The sequence below is a fragment of the Camelus bactrianus genome, chromosome 2 (assembly GCF_048773025.1).
Source record: "Camelus bactrianus isolate YW-2024 breed Bactrian camel chromosome 2, ASM4877302v1, whole genome shotgun sequence".
Taxonomy (NCBI): domain Eukaryota; kingdom Metazoa; phylum Chordata; class Mammalia; order Artiodactyla; family Camelidae; genus Camelus; species Camelus bactrianus.
In genome coordinates, this window is record NC_133540.1 from 43,621,679 (window position 1) to 43,635,745 (window position 14,067).

At 35.2% G+C, this 14,067-nt stretch overlaps 1 long non-coding RNA gene across 1 annotated transcript in view; it reads right to left on the reverse strand.

The window, feature by feature from the left end:
• The window catches only part of LOC141579359 (uncharacterized), a 306,101-nt gene extending 305,113 nt beyond the window's left edge, over positions 1-988 (reverse strand). Inside the window, exon 1 of the long non-coding RNA XR_012510562.1 lies at positions 921-988. This is a non-coding gene — a long non-coding RNA (uncharacterized LOC141579359). The remainder of the gene's footprint in view (positions 1-920) is intronic.
• Positions 989-14,067: the final 13,079 nt, after the last annotated feature.

The window sequence follows — 14,067 nt, forward strand, 5'->3', positions numbered from 1 at the left end:
GGTCAACATGAGAGCTAAAGTGTCCCCTACAATATTGGATGGTATCTTTAAGTTTTCTTTTGTCTTGATGTGTAACTTATGAAGGCTGTGGACTCAATTTTGGGTGAGGGACTAAGGAGAAAGCAAGTACCTGCCTGGGTATCTCCAAAGCCCATCTAAGTGGATAAAAGATCCAGCCTAACATTTCTAATTAGCTTTTTGTGTCTCAGATGAGTGTTTTTAGAGTCTCTGAGCATCTCAAAAGCTCCTGACATGGGAGGTGGCATGAAGCTTGAGTACCTATAGGAGCTGATGGGCCCAGAGAAAAAAGTCTGGCAGGGTGGGTAGAGGATTGGAGGAAGAGGTAGGGGTGTTGAAGAAAACAAATCAAGGATTCAAGGGAGGTGAAGGGAAAGTCAAAGGTAGTAAAGAGGAGGAAGGGGGAGCAGGGATTATAGTAAGGGAGAGGACCTAGAGAAGCCAGTATGGGGGCATGCCAAGTTCCCAAAAGGTCTAAATGATCTTTAATAAAATGTTGACATCTTTGAATATAGTAAAGTGAGTTAGTGCCTTAATGGTGGTGCATGTAGTGAGAAATGGAGAGAGGGAGCCAATAGACTGAAGGTTACCTGTGGGATTAGATAATTAAGTCTGAGATAATTTCTTAAAGGAGTTAAAGAAAAGCTCCATTCAAATACTCCCTTGTGGGATCCCAGGAGCCAAAGCAGCCAACGCCTCATCCCTGAGTATAATCCTTAATCCAGGAGCTGAGGATTGAAGATCTTAGTTCAATTCCCATTTAAAAAACAAAGAAAAATCAGAAAAGGCCTTGTAGGACCAAAAAAACAAAGCCTCTTTGCCAGAAAGAATCAAAGAACATAACTCCTTATGCTCTTCTACAGATAGACGTCTAGAACACTGGATTAGAAAAGGTGACTTACCACCATGGATCCCCATTATCCTCATAAGGAAAGGGTACAAAGGGTCCAAGAAGCTGGCATTCACACCTGTGAGAAAACAGTAGGGGCCCAAGGGCAGTCAGCACGCCATCGAAGTCTCGACACCAGAAAACTACCAAACAAAATAAAACAAAGCTGGAGGAAAGAGTTTTTCACAGTCTACTGTAATAGGAGGACCATTAAATCTGCAGGATTCTCCACTGTCTGGAAGAATGGGCTTTTCTTTCACAGGGAGGAGTAAACAAGGCTAGAGAAATCAGGTGATGGGAGTGGGATGAGCAGGTGGCATGAGTTTTGATCAGGAAAGTTTTTCTCCGTAGTCAGATGATTCTCAGGTGGAGCCACTAAGGATTTTTTCTGTTTCAGTGCTTGCTTAATCTCAGGGGCCAGGTCAGGTTCAAGGGTCTGTGGGGAGGAGAGAAAGCTAACTAGATTTTAGTCAAGTTAAGTTAGAGGGCATTTTGTCCAGATTGGTCAGGGGACACACAATTCAGCTAAAGGCTTATGTAACAAAGAATGAGAATTTGGAGGGTCTGCCTGGCCTTGACATAGGTAAACAAGGACATAATCCTCAGGATGTATCTAATTCACCTGGGGAAGGGTAGTTCTTGGCAGTAAACCACTTTCTTGAACTCAGAATGGTAGAAGTTTCTTAGCCATCACAGTTTTCAAGGAGCACAGGGCTTAGGTAAATTTCAACATTGTCAAAAGCATGAGAAATAATGAAAATGTGTATTATTTTAAATAATAATTTAAATATTATTAAATATTTTAATTAATATTAATTATTATTAAAGTATTAATATTATTAAATAAATAATTTAAAATAATACACATTTTAAGTATCCAAATTATGTATATCTTAATATGTCATTTACTGCATTAAAATCAATAAATTCTTATAAAATTAATTAAAATATTTATCTATAACACTCAGGTTTAGAAAATAACAAGAGAATTTTAATGAATAACAGTAATTGTGGCTTTCATAAATATCCAATTTTTAAAAAATCATAAATACAACCAAATGAAGTTAACAAAATTTTAATAGTGGAAAAAAAAAAGGTTGAAATCACTGTTCGTATGGATATACACATACTCACTAGAGAATGGGCTCAACTTTTTCTTAAAATTCTCATAAACTTGGAGAGATAATAAAACAGTCACGGCTTTCAACCTTAGGATTACAGTTTCACTTCCAATCTTTCCATTCCAGTGGCTTTAAGCATAATGAAAAATTTAACAATTAATGGATCTCTAAAGCTCTTCTTCAATTGAAGGCATATGCTAATTACATCTCTGCTGGGGTAGAAGCAGGGGACATGTCCAGAGAAAAGACCGACATGAACTCAACAATGATGTGAACACCTATGAATAGCTCTTTCCACACAGAGCGCATGGTTTGCAAATGCTTGATATTAATAGTGATTTGCTCATAACAATGTTTACTTTCAATTCCAGGACTATGACTAAATTTTAAAGTATGTATTTCATGACTAAGAAGACAATTATTCCGTCAAGCTCACTATCCTGAGACATTTGATTAACAGGTTGAAGTTTTTATAACTATCTTAAACTGTTACTTAAATTACACTGTAAGTATTTTATTATCTTGACTCCTAATAATGCCAAATACATCTCCTATCTCAATTCTCTTTTTCTCTTAAGTTTTATCTGTCCTTTTGCTTTATTTCAAGCAGTAAGTCTATTAATTACTATGTGTAGAGTCCACAAATTGCTACTAGAAGTAACTATTGCTGCTAAAAAAAAAAATCAATGTTAGATATTTAAATATGAGTATTCAGACATGCTACATATTGGCTCCAAATGGTATTTTATATAACTCTCTCTACTAATTATAAAAATAAATAAGTTACATAAAATGATGATGATTGAACAATAGAATTAGCATCAGTAATATCAAATAAAGCTTAAATAATATTTCTCAATAATTTCTTAAAATTTTAATTGAGGACATTTAAAATTTCATTCCAGTTAATAAAGCTTTATGCAAGAATGAATAAAACAGTTTCCTTGAAAATTAAAAGGATGCAGTATTTCTGGTTTTGATATTTCTTGATAAGTAATTTCAATCATTTAAAATTTTTAAACATATGTCAAATGGAGTACAATACCTAGTTAATAACATTGTGAATACCAACTCAAATCACATATGTCATAGAATCACTGAGATAATTTATAATGTCAATAATCTTAGTTTAAGTATTATACATATCCCACAAGTCCTATTTAATTTTTAATGAAAATAATGTTAAATATTCAATTAAAATGGTTGCCTCATTAAATATAATATTTAAATTATATGCTGGTCATTTTTAACCAGAATTCCCAAGTGCTTCTGATGCTGAGCAGGTATGAGCACATTTCCCCTAAAAGTGCAGTTCTAGGTACAAAAACTGGCATACTTTTTAATATCCAAACCTCTGTAAATGTTCCTTTGCTGTTATTATACACACTGCTAATCAGAGTCCATTCACTTTATATAGTCACAATACACTACTGTCTTCCCACTGTACTCCCCTCAACCCTCAGAAACCCTGACATGGCCATCTGGCGAGACTTCTGCTCAAACGACAACTGGGGATACTGTAGTTCCTAAAAGGCATGGGAAATAGCAACCATGGCAACTAGACACCATGATACAAAACTGAGGTTTTCATGGACACAATGAAGACAACTTCCAGGCAGTCCAAGCCTTCCATAGTGCCCAATAATTAGCCCACATATTGCCAGACAATCAGCAGTATTGAGACTTGACTTTACTGGTGTGGGACAGAAATTGTTTACAGTTTTAAAACCTTTAAAAACTTAAAAAAAAAAAAAAAACTACTTTATTTTCTCTAGTGCTTTATCATAGAGAGTATGTTAGCTTAGGTTTTTCCTGCCAGGCAATAAAATTTATACACAGTGCTCAATCTTTGGTTCCAGAGTTTTTTAATTTTCTTTTTTAAAACACCCTATGCATTCCCACATATGTTCTATTTGCTTAGACTGCCTTTTCCCAGTGCCACTCCATCTTATGAACTCCTATTCAACCTTCACATTTTGGATCACATACTTCTTTATCTGGGAAAATTTATATGATCTCTCTAGACAGTTTCTGTAGCCTTTATTATTCCTTTATAACAGTTGTTATATTTTACTCTTTACAACGGTGATGAGCCCCTGTGTTCTTCGTATCCCTTCATACCCTACCACGGTGCCTGGCACAGAGAAGATCCTAATCAATGTTGGCTAAATGAATATTGATTTAGGAATTATTTATTTAGGAATTCCTGGAATATTATTCAGCCATAAAAATGACAACATAATGCCGTCTGCAGCAAAATGGATGTCCCTGGAGAATGTCATTCTAAGTGAAGTAAGCCAGAAAGAGAAAGAAAAATACCATATGATATCACTCATATGTGGAATCTAAATTAAAAAAAAGGAAGACAAATGAACTTAAATATAAAATAGAAACAGACTCACAGATATAGAATACAAACTTGTGGTTGCCAGCAGGGAGGGAGGTGGGAAGGGACAGACTGGGAATTCAAGATTTGTAGATACTGACAGGTATATATAGAATAGATAAATAAATTTATACTGCATAGAACAGGGAAATATATTCAAGATCTTGCAATAGCTCACAGTTAAAAAAATGTGAAGATGAATATATGAATATTCATGTATGACTGAAAAATTGCGTTGTACACATTGTAAACTGACTATAACTCAATAAAAATAAATAAATATTCAGGATTTCCTATGTGACAGTTACTGTTTTAGATCTTGTAAATAAAGTATTTAATCAAACAGTTTGTTTACATGTGTGTTTGTTCATTTTAACCTCTATGGGGGTCCTGTTCGACCTGCTTATCCAGGAACCCTAGCATTTCAGTTTTGCAGGATGAGATTCCAGTGGTCCTTCTGTGTGTGAAGTTCTGAGGAGTTGCTTGGGATCTATAACTTCACAAGTTGGAACATATGATAAACTCTGGTCCTGAGATTGTGGAGTTAAATAGGAAAATATAACCTTTCTATTCTGAAGTACTCAACAAGAACAGAAAAGTGCCCTGGGAGAGGAAGTAAAAGCAAACACAGTCATGGTCAGCCCAGAGACCCTGGTTGACTGGTGAATTCTGCCAGGCAAAAGATTCTTCAGCACAGAGCAAATTTCTCCTAAAGCAAATATTATAAATTGAGAAATGATTCAAATAACTTACAGTGAAAGTAGAGGAAGAAAAAACTTACAGGGAACCTCAATATGTAAAGCAAGTCATAGAGGTGAAGTCTGATGGAAGCAGAGAGTAGAGGTAGCACCGCTCTAACACGTCTCCTCTCCGCTCACATCCTGAAAAATCCACCATGCCTGGGGTGGAGAATCACTATTGGAAAATTATGGTGTATGATTTGCATTTGTGTATGGACAGAAATAGAGCTGTTAAAAAGATTTTTGTTAAATGGTGAAAATGAGGACATTAGTTTTGATTGTGTTAAACTGTCTTATTGATAGACTATGCTTGTATTAACCAGGGAGACAACTTCTCTTAAATTTCTCAGCTTCTTCAACTAAGAAAGGGTCTCCAATTCTGTCCTCATTTATCTCTCGATGTGCTTCCTTCCCTCTACCTCTCCTTCTACAGCTATAATTCAAATAGTGTCATTTCTCAAACTATTGAAAACAACCTTCTAACAGAGATCTGTATTTTCAATCTGATACCCTTGCAAAATCTCCACACGAGCTGCTCTCGACTAAGGCATAATGATACTCCTGAATCAATGAGAGGTAAAGGTTAGGACAGAATCACTGTTACTTCCGTGTAGGAATTCAGAATGACTCAAAGATTATGCGGTGAAACTCATGCTGTATTTCTCTTTAACATCCTTTAATTGCCTCTAATTTGCTACGTGATAAAATGCAAACATCTTTTCATGGACCATTAGTCAAAATAGGCTAGGCTGTCTTGTTTTAAAAATTAACCCCAACTCTCAGTGGATTAACCAAATAAAATGTTCATTTTTCATTCATACAAATCTACCATGGGTCAGGTATATGCCTTCATCTGGAACCGTACAATATGGTTTCCTGGTATCCTCCAAGGTTGCTATAGAAAGGGAACAAAGAGCATGAGCAAAGTACCCTTGTCCTAAACTGCTTAGACCCAGAAGTGACATTTTTATATCATCTTTATGTGACACATGTCACAAGTAACATATGTGCCTTTTATATCACTACTACATAAAACTATGAATTGACTCTAATCTCAGGTTCCTAGAAGAGGCTGGGAAATATATTCTTCTTATGTAGTTATAAAGAGTAAAATAAAATGAGATTGTTGATTGCATAGCATTTTCTCTTTCATTTCTGGCATCCAAAATCTTTCTTGATCTACCCTTTGTCTATTTTCCAGCTTCATATTCCTCCACTTCCTTTAACATTTTTTGTTCCAGCCATTAACAATGTACTCTCAAAGGCATCATGCCTTTCATTATTTTATGACCTAGAAAATGCCTGGCATGCCATCTTAACTACACTCTCTAGCTTCTCTGTTTTTCTACAAAAATCTTACACATTTTTAAGATTAATTTTCCATTTTGTACCTTGCAGCTACTGAGTTAAAGAGACGTTATCTGAAAATTTATTTATGTTATGGTGTGCTGAAGACAAGAAAGATTAATCAGCTTTAAAACATGAAAGAAAAGAAGGAAGGAAGAAGCGAAGGAACGAACGACAAATATACAGAAGGAAAAATATTAGATTCTGTGTCAAGCTAGAGAGGGAACAAGGGCATACATAGGAATTAGGAACTGCAGTCAAGAGCATAGGGAAAATAGGAAAAGAATAATTTGGAAAATAATTTAAAGTCAGTGTTCAACCAGAGAAAGTAGAACCAATAAGAAACGATAGATTTAGATAGAGATACAATTGTAGATGAGAAAGAGATTTATTACAGGACATTAGCTTATACAGTTGTAGCTGGCTAAGCAAGCCCAAGGTTCACAGGCTGGCAGTCAGGAAGGAAGGATTCAAGAGAAAGGAAAACAACCGCAGGCCCAGCGGCAGCTTTACACAGCTCATGGAAGTGAGTCAGCAGATTTGGAACAATGAAATGATTGTTGAGGTACCAGAATGTAAAAATATTTTACAATCTTTTTCCCTCTTAAGGATTATGATCACCAACTACAATTCTGATCATCAATTCTCACATGTGAGGAGTTTTCTCCACACATCTAAGCAATTCTTCCACACCAGCTTGGCGTCCTACAATTTAACTCAATTCTGGCATTATCTATCTGGAGACAGCATCAGATCCCATATGGTAAGGGCTGAGTCTTACAAGACTGCCCTCCTACCCAACTTCAGCTGCCAACTGAAAGTCCAGGATATCACCTATTCTGCTGACCAAATGGTTACAGATTGGAAGATACAATGACTCCCTCCTTGGGTTCAATTAATTTGCTAGAGCAGCTCACAGAACTCAGAGAAACATATTACCTACAATACAACTAGTTTATTACAAGAGGATGTAACTCAATATTAGCTGGATGAAAGAGACACATAGGGCAAAGCATCGGGAAAGGTCACAGAGCTTTCATGTCCTCTCTAGGCATACCACTTTCCCCATATTGCCATGTGTTCACCAACCCGGATGCTCTCTGAACTCCCTCTTTTTAAGTATTTATGGAGACTTCATTACATAGGCATGATTGATTAAATCCTTGACCACTGGTGATTGATTTGAACTCCAATCCCTCTCCCCTTCCCAGATTTCAGGGAGATGGAACTGAAAATTCTCCTAGTTCTTCTGACAACCAGCACCCATCATTAGGTGGGGTCCAAAGGTGACTCCATTAACATAACAAAAGACACCTTTGTAGCTCTCATCATAGGAAATTCCAAGGGTTTTAGGAGGTCTGTGCCACAAAGGGTGATGATGATAATATATATATACACATACACATATATATGTAATATATAATAATCATAAAATATATATAAAATTATTATAATATATATAAAATTTTAAAAATCACAGTATCACACCTCTGTTGCATGGAGTCTCTGCTTTTACTCCTTTTATAAAGGGCTTCCCTCTAAGAAAGCTTGCCCACCTAAGATAATCTCCCTTTAGAATAACTAAAATTAGTTGATTTGGGGCTTACTTTACATCTGTAAAGTCCCTTCTCAGCAGCACCTAATGCATGAGTGACTAGTAGAAGGTATGTGTACGCTACAAAATTACTGCTGCTTCCTTCAGCCACTCAGCTCAGGAGAGAATCTTCCTAGTTGTGCACCCTAATTAGAAACATACTAGAAAGGGTATTTTGTGATTTGTAGTTCAGCCTACTCAGGTTGACAATCCACAAAACAATCAATCTAAATACATGAATCTGCACATACTGGAATAAAAGTTCTCAGAATCATCCTTGTCACTACCTCAGGAAGAGTGAGGCATTCACCGCTTGGGAAACTCCTATTGGTTTGTACATAACATCGATTATTGTTGTACACTTTTGTTATGCTGTATAAAGTTCCTGCAAACACTGAAAGAGTGCATACTGAACCACTGTGCTTGTAGAACAGAGGGTTAAGTTCCTACAGCCTCTGGTCTCAACATTTTCATAAACCAAAATGCTTTTGCATCATACATGTTCATTTATTTGCTGTACTGTTGTAAAATAAGCCAATCTCATCAGTGTTGAGAACTGCTTTTCCAAATAACCGTTCTTCTGTATGACACTTAGCAGGTTTGTTTTTTTTAAAATTCCTACAGCTTCTTGATCTCTAGAATCTGTCTTGATTTGCCTGAAAGTTTAACATTTCTCACTTGCATCATCTTCTGATATACGCAAGCCAGCACAAGCCAAGAAGAATTTGAAATTTTCCTGATTTTGGGTAATACCTCTGTAAATTTCTTTGGCTTTTTTTTTTAATGTCACAACAATGTTATTCATTATGCTAATTTTTCTCAGTTAGGACATCTTGATCCACAAATTTAGCCACTTTTCCATCTTTTCCATTGCTATATCATGCCCTGCATACCCTTTGTGGCCATGGGAGTAAGATATCCACTTCACTGATGCTGAAGACCCATGTTAGGGAGAGGGACTGAGAGTTGACAGATGCGTTTTATGGTCCATGGATAGATAATACTGCAAATGGATACCAGGAAGGAGAATTTATTGAATCTCATAAGAAATGCTTTGTAGAGCATTTTCAGTGGGTGAGGGCTCTCATAACCACCTCCTTCAACAGAGGGGTAGTACATACATCCTCTATGGATTTTAGATAGGATGGGAGAGTGCTGAAATCTACAAATATTTATGTGACGAGGACTAGGAGATAAAGTTACATACTCTAACACTAATTCAAAACTACATAGTATTTACTAAACATTAGTCAACAACTTATTCCTGTCTCAACATAATATTTTAAAAAGGTAGGTTGCTTAATAGTAATTTAGACAATTGGGTCCAACACATTTTACGTGCAATAAAACAAGAGTAATGAAGAAATAAATGTAACTTCCTGCCTACCTCAACATAATTGTAGGGAAAAGTGACAATACTAAAATCCAGGGACCAGGAACATTTTAAACACCCAATTCACTCAATTCTATTCACTGACACAATTGTCTATAGACTTTGCTCTCTAGACACACATACAAATTACTTGCAGAAAGAGCTATTAAAGCTGAAGAAAATTGTTTTCTATACTTTCTGGGCAAAAAGAGGAAAACTGTGTGACTGGTATTCTGCACAGCCACAGGAAAATCTGTGTAGTGTTTTAAGCTATTATATAAAAATATGGTTATATTTACTTGCATAAGTGCTTATTTCCAAGTTTTTATTTAGAGTGAATATAACACTTTGTAAATAGAGTTGATATTATTAAAAAACATACATATAATTTACGTTATGGTAATTGCTTTTCCACCTTCTTTCAGAATAGCATACATCTTTTTTAAGAAAGAGCAATTTGGATTTATTTTGAATATTTTTTCAATTATGAAAAAAATCGCCCACAATTTGAAGAAATATAGTAGGACTTACTCTTGAAGAAATACTTTAATGTGGCCACAGTAGGTTGTGGGCAGTTGAAAAGAACAGTAGTTAGTTGGCTAACAAAGGAAAGGACTAGAAGTGTCCTGAGTGTACAATTTCAGAGATTCAGTACAACATAACTGTCCCCCAAATACTTCGGCACTAATATTTGCCCTACTATCTGAAATATCATTTATTAAAGTCATTGTTTTGGGCTAAAATATTGTTTTCAAGAAGTCTTGATTTTAAAATATGTAGTAATAGTAGCAGTAGTAGATAGCAATGACAACAAGAATGACAATACAATGATCTAGCAACTTGCTAAAGATAACAGCAAACAAATAGGATGTGAAATTTTGAACCCAGATTATGCATGTGTATGTGCATGTGTGTATTTTTATAGAGAAAGAAAGTGAACGAGACAGAAAGAGAAACAGACGGAGGCAGGCTGCTTCTCATCCGGATCCCTCTCATTCTGAATTAGCTACTTTTTGCAGTGATGGGCACATTGTTTAAAAGAGTTTTAGGCCACAGGCATAAAAAAGTCTTACTTCTAGTAGTTCTTCAGCAAATTGTCTTACAATTGTTCCTTCTTATTTATTCATTTCTTCTCCTATATTTACTTGTCCTTACACAGAAACAGAAGATGAGATCCAGAACAAGTAAAGCACTTGACAGCAGTAGAGCAGGACTTAAGGTGGCCTTCACAGAGTAGTAAGTGCTATTGCAAACTTTTCTCTAGCTATCCAGAAAAATGCTGATGTCGCATTGAGTAAATACATAATTGTATCAATTAATCAATGTAATCTGAGGTGTGCATGTGTTTAGTGTCAAAACAAAAATTAAAAAAAAAAACTATCACCAATTTAGATGTGTCCAAAATAACTTCCAAAAAATGTAAACTGTAATTAAATGATTTACTAACAAGATTAATACATTTTGTCAAGCAATGCCTTTACTACATGCTTTACTATTTTAATCCATTGTTCTATTTTACCATAAATTTAAAAAGTATGATTTAAGAAACTGTATTTATTTGTTTTCTCAGCAGTATTTCAAATAATTAATTACTTCAGTTGTATTTGTTTTGAGAGTGAAATCTACTACCCAATATAGCTTTTATGTCATTCTTTGTTTCAAAAGTTTATATCTTAATGTCACATATAAACCAGACTATGAAACCCCACAGTGATTATGCCAACTCAGCAACATTTTGTTGGCACTTATTTTTTTCTTTTTATTCTTGCATGGGAACTTTACAACTTCTAAGATGTAAGGAATATTTTAAAATCATTCTTAGGCTTCCAGGTCAAGACCACAAGATGCACACCAACATGCAAATGCTCTCCCAAATTTCCGCTGCAAGTGCAGTATAAGGTTTAGGGGGAGTGGAACTGCTACAGAGAAGGAAACATAACTCTGCAGCAGGGGAGTCACACATCAGGCTTCGGGTAGCAGTGGGGGTGAGTGTGGGGTGGCAATAGAAGCAACTGAATCAGTAGTGAATGCTCTGTGCTGAAGGCTCATGAGACACCTAGTTTGAAATTAAGCATGGAGGTGAAGAATTAGGTATGAGATTGAAAAAAATAAGGGTTAATTAAAGATTATTCTGCACAGCAGTTGCTCCACAGTTTGTTTCAGCTCTACCTCTCAGTAGGAGTGTTTACATATGGAGGACGGGTGCAGTTTAACAGCCAGTTCCCCAACTAAATACATTCAGGTGGGCTCTCACACTCTACTTTTGTTTTCATGAAGTTTCCCAAAAGTGGGGGAAGAACTTTTGGAAAAACAGTTATATGTATGCTGAAGCATAGGAAATCTCCTTTGACTGTATTACAAAATTCTGTCTAGTCATTCCAGAAAATGAATTAACAACCAGGATTTGTCACATTGGTTTCAATAAAAACAGTTTAAAAGACAAAGACCAAGATGGAGAAGCCAATCCTGATGTAATCAGAAATAACTAAGGAGTAGAAGATAACTTAAAAAAAAAAAAAAAAAAAAAAAAAACCAAAAAGCTATGAGACTAGAATTCTCAGAGATGTATTAAAAGACATTGCATCCTTAAAACCAAGAAGGGGAACGATTAGAAGAAAATGAAGAATTCTTTAAAAACCATACATACAAGAATATCTAGGGGACCCTGGGTTTGGTGATGACTTCTAACACAACACCAAAACCTGTATCCAAATAATTTTTAAAATTATAAAACAGATGTCATTAAAATTAAAACCTTTTGCTCCTCAAAAGTCAAGCTACCTACTCAGAGTAAATATTTAAAGAATACATATCTGATAAAATACTGGTATCCAAAATACACAAAAACTCTTAAAACTCAACAATGAGAAAACAAATAACCCAATTAGTATTTGGGCAAAGGATGTGAACAGGCATTTAACCAAAGGAGATATACAATTGACAGATAAGCATATGAAGAGATGTTCCACAATAAATCGTTAGATAATTGCAAGTTAAAGCAACGAGACACCACTACATATCTAATAGAATGGCTAAAATCTAAAACACTGACAGCACCAAATTCTGCTGAAGAGGTAGAGCAATAGGAACTCTCATTCACTGATGCTGAAAATGTAGAATGGTACAACCACTTTAGAAGACAGTTTGGCAGTTTCTTACAAAATTAAACATACCCTTACTAAAAAATCCAGTAATCATGCTCCTTGGTATTTACCCAAATGAGTTGAAAAGTTACATCCATTTTAAAATCGCACTCAAATATTTATAGTAGTTTTATTCATAATTATTAAAAGTCAGAAGTAATCAAAATGTCCTTGAGTAGGTGAATGGACAAATAAACAGTGATATATATAGACAATGGAATATTATTCAGTACTAAAAAGAAATGAGCTATGAAGCATATAAAAAGACATGGAGGAGCCTTAAATAGATATGACTAAGTGAAAGAAACCAATCTGAAAAAGCTTCATATTATATGATTCCAACTATATAACATGCTGGAAAAGGTGAAAATATGAAGACAATAAAATGGTAAGTGATTGCCAGAAGTTTAGGGAAGAATGAAGAGATAAATAGGCCCAGCACAGGAGATTTTTAAGGCAGTGAAACTATTCTGAATGATACTGTAATGGAAGATACATGTCATTAAGCATTTGTCAAAACTCATAGAATATATAACACAGAGAATGGATCTTAATGTAAACTATTGACTTTAGTTAACAATAACGTATTAATATTGAGTCATCAATTATATCAAACATATCACACAAATGCAAGATGTTAATGGGATAATTGTGTGTGCCGTGGGTGAATATGCGAATTCTAAAAATTTTTCATTAAATATTTCTCTAATCCTAAAAGTGCTTCCCCAAAACAAGGTCTAATGTTAAAAAAGTCTAATATATAGTTTTACACACACACACACACACACACACACAAACCCAGAACAGTTATCCTTTGGGATCTGCAGGGAATTGGTTCTAGGAGCCCCTGAAGTTTACTAAAATCCCACAGTCAGCCCGCGGGATACTGGAGTTGGCATCCATGGATTCAACCGATTGCAGATGGAGATTTCAATTCTTGATTGGTTGAATCCTCAGATGGGAAACCTGTGAATACAGTAGGCCCACTGTATATTTATTGAAAAATATCCGCATGTAAGTGGACTGAGGGAATTCAAACGTATGTTGTTCAAGGGTCAACAGAAAAGAGACAGAGGAGAGGGAATGAGAAAGGAAGACCTTTTGTTTGCTTCCATTTCATTTTGTTCCAAGAAATGTTATTTTTCAGTACTTTTACAGACCAATGATATAAAAAGCAGTTTCCAGGAAAAATACACAGAAGGAATGCAAATATTCATAAAGACGTTCACCCTCACCCATTATTAAATTTTAGTTTTTCAAACCAAGACATGCTATTTTTCATCTACCATACTGTAAATATTTTATAGCTTCATATTAATTAGAGTTGATGAGTGTGAGAAAATGGTCACATCTTATCCACTTTTTGGATAAACAAACAGATTTAACATTTATAGAAAGCAATTTATAATACTTAGTCAATTATAAAATGCACATATAATTTGGTCTAACAGTTTTGT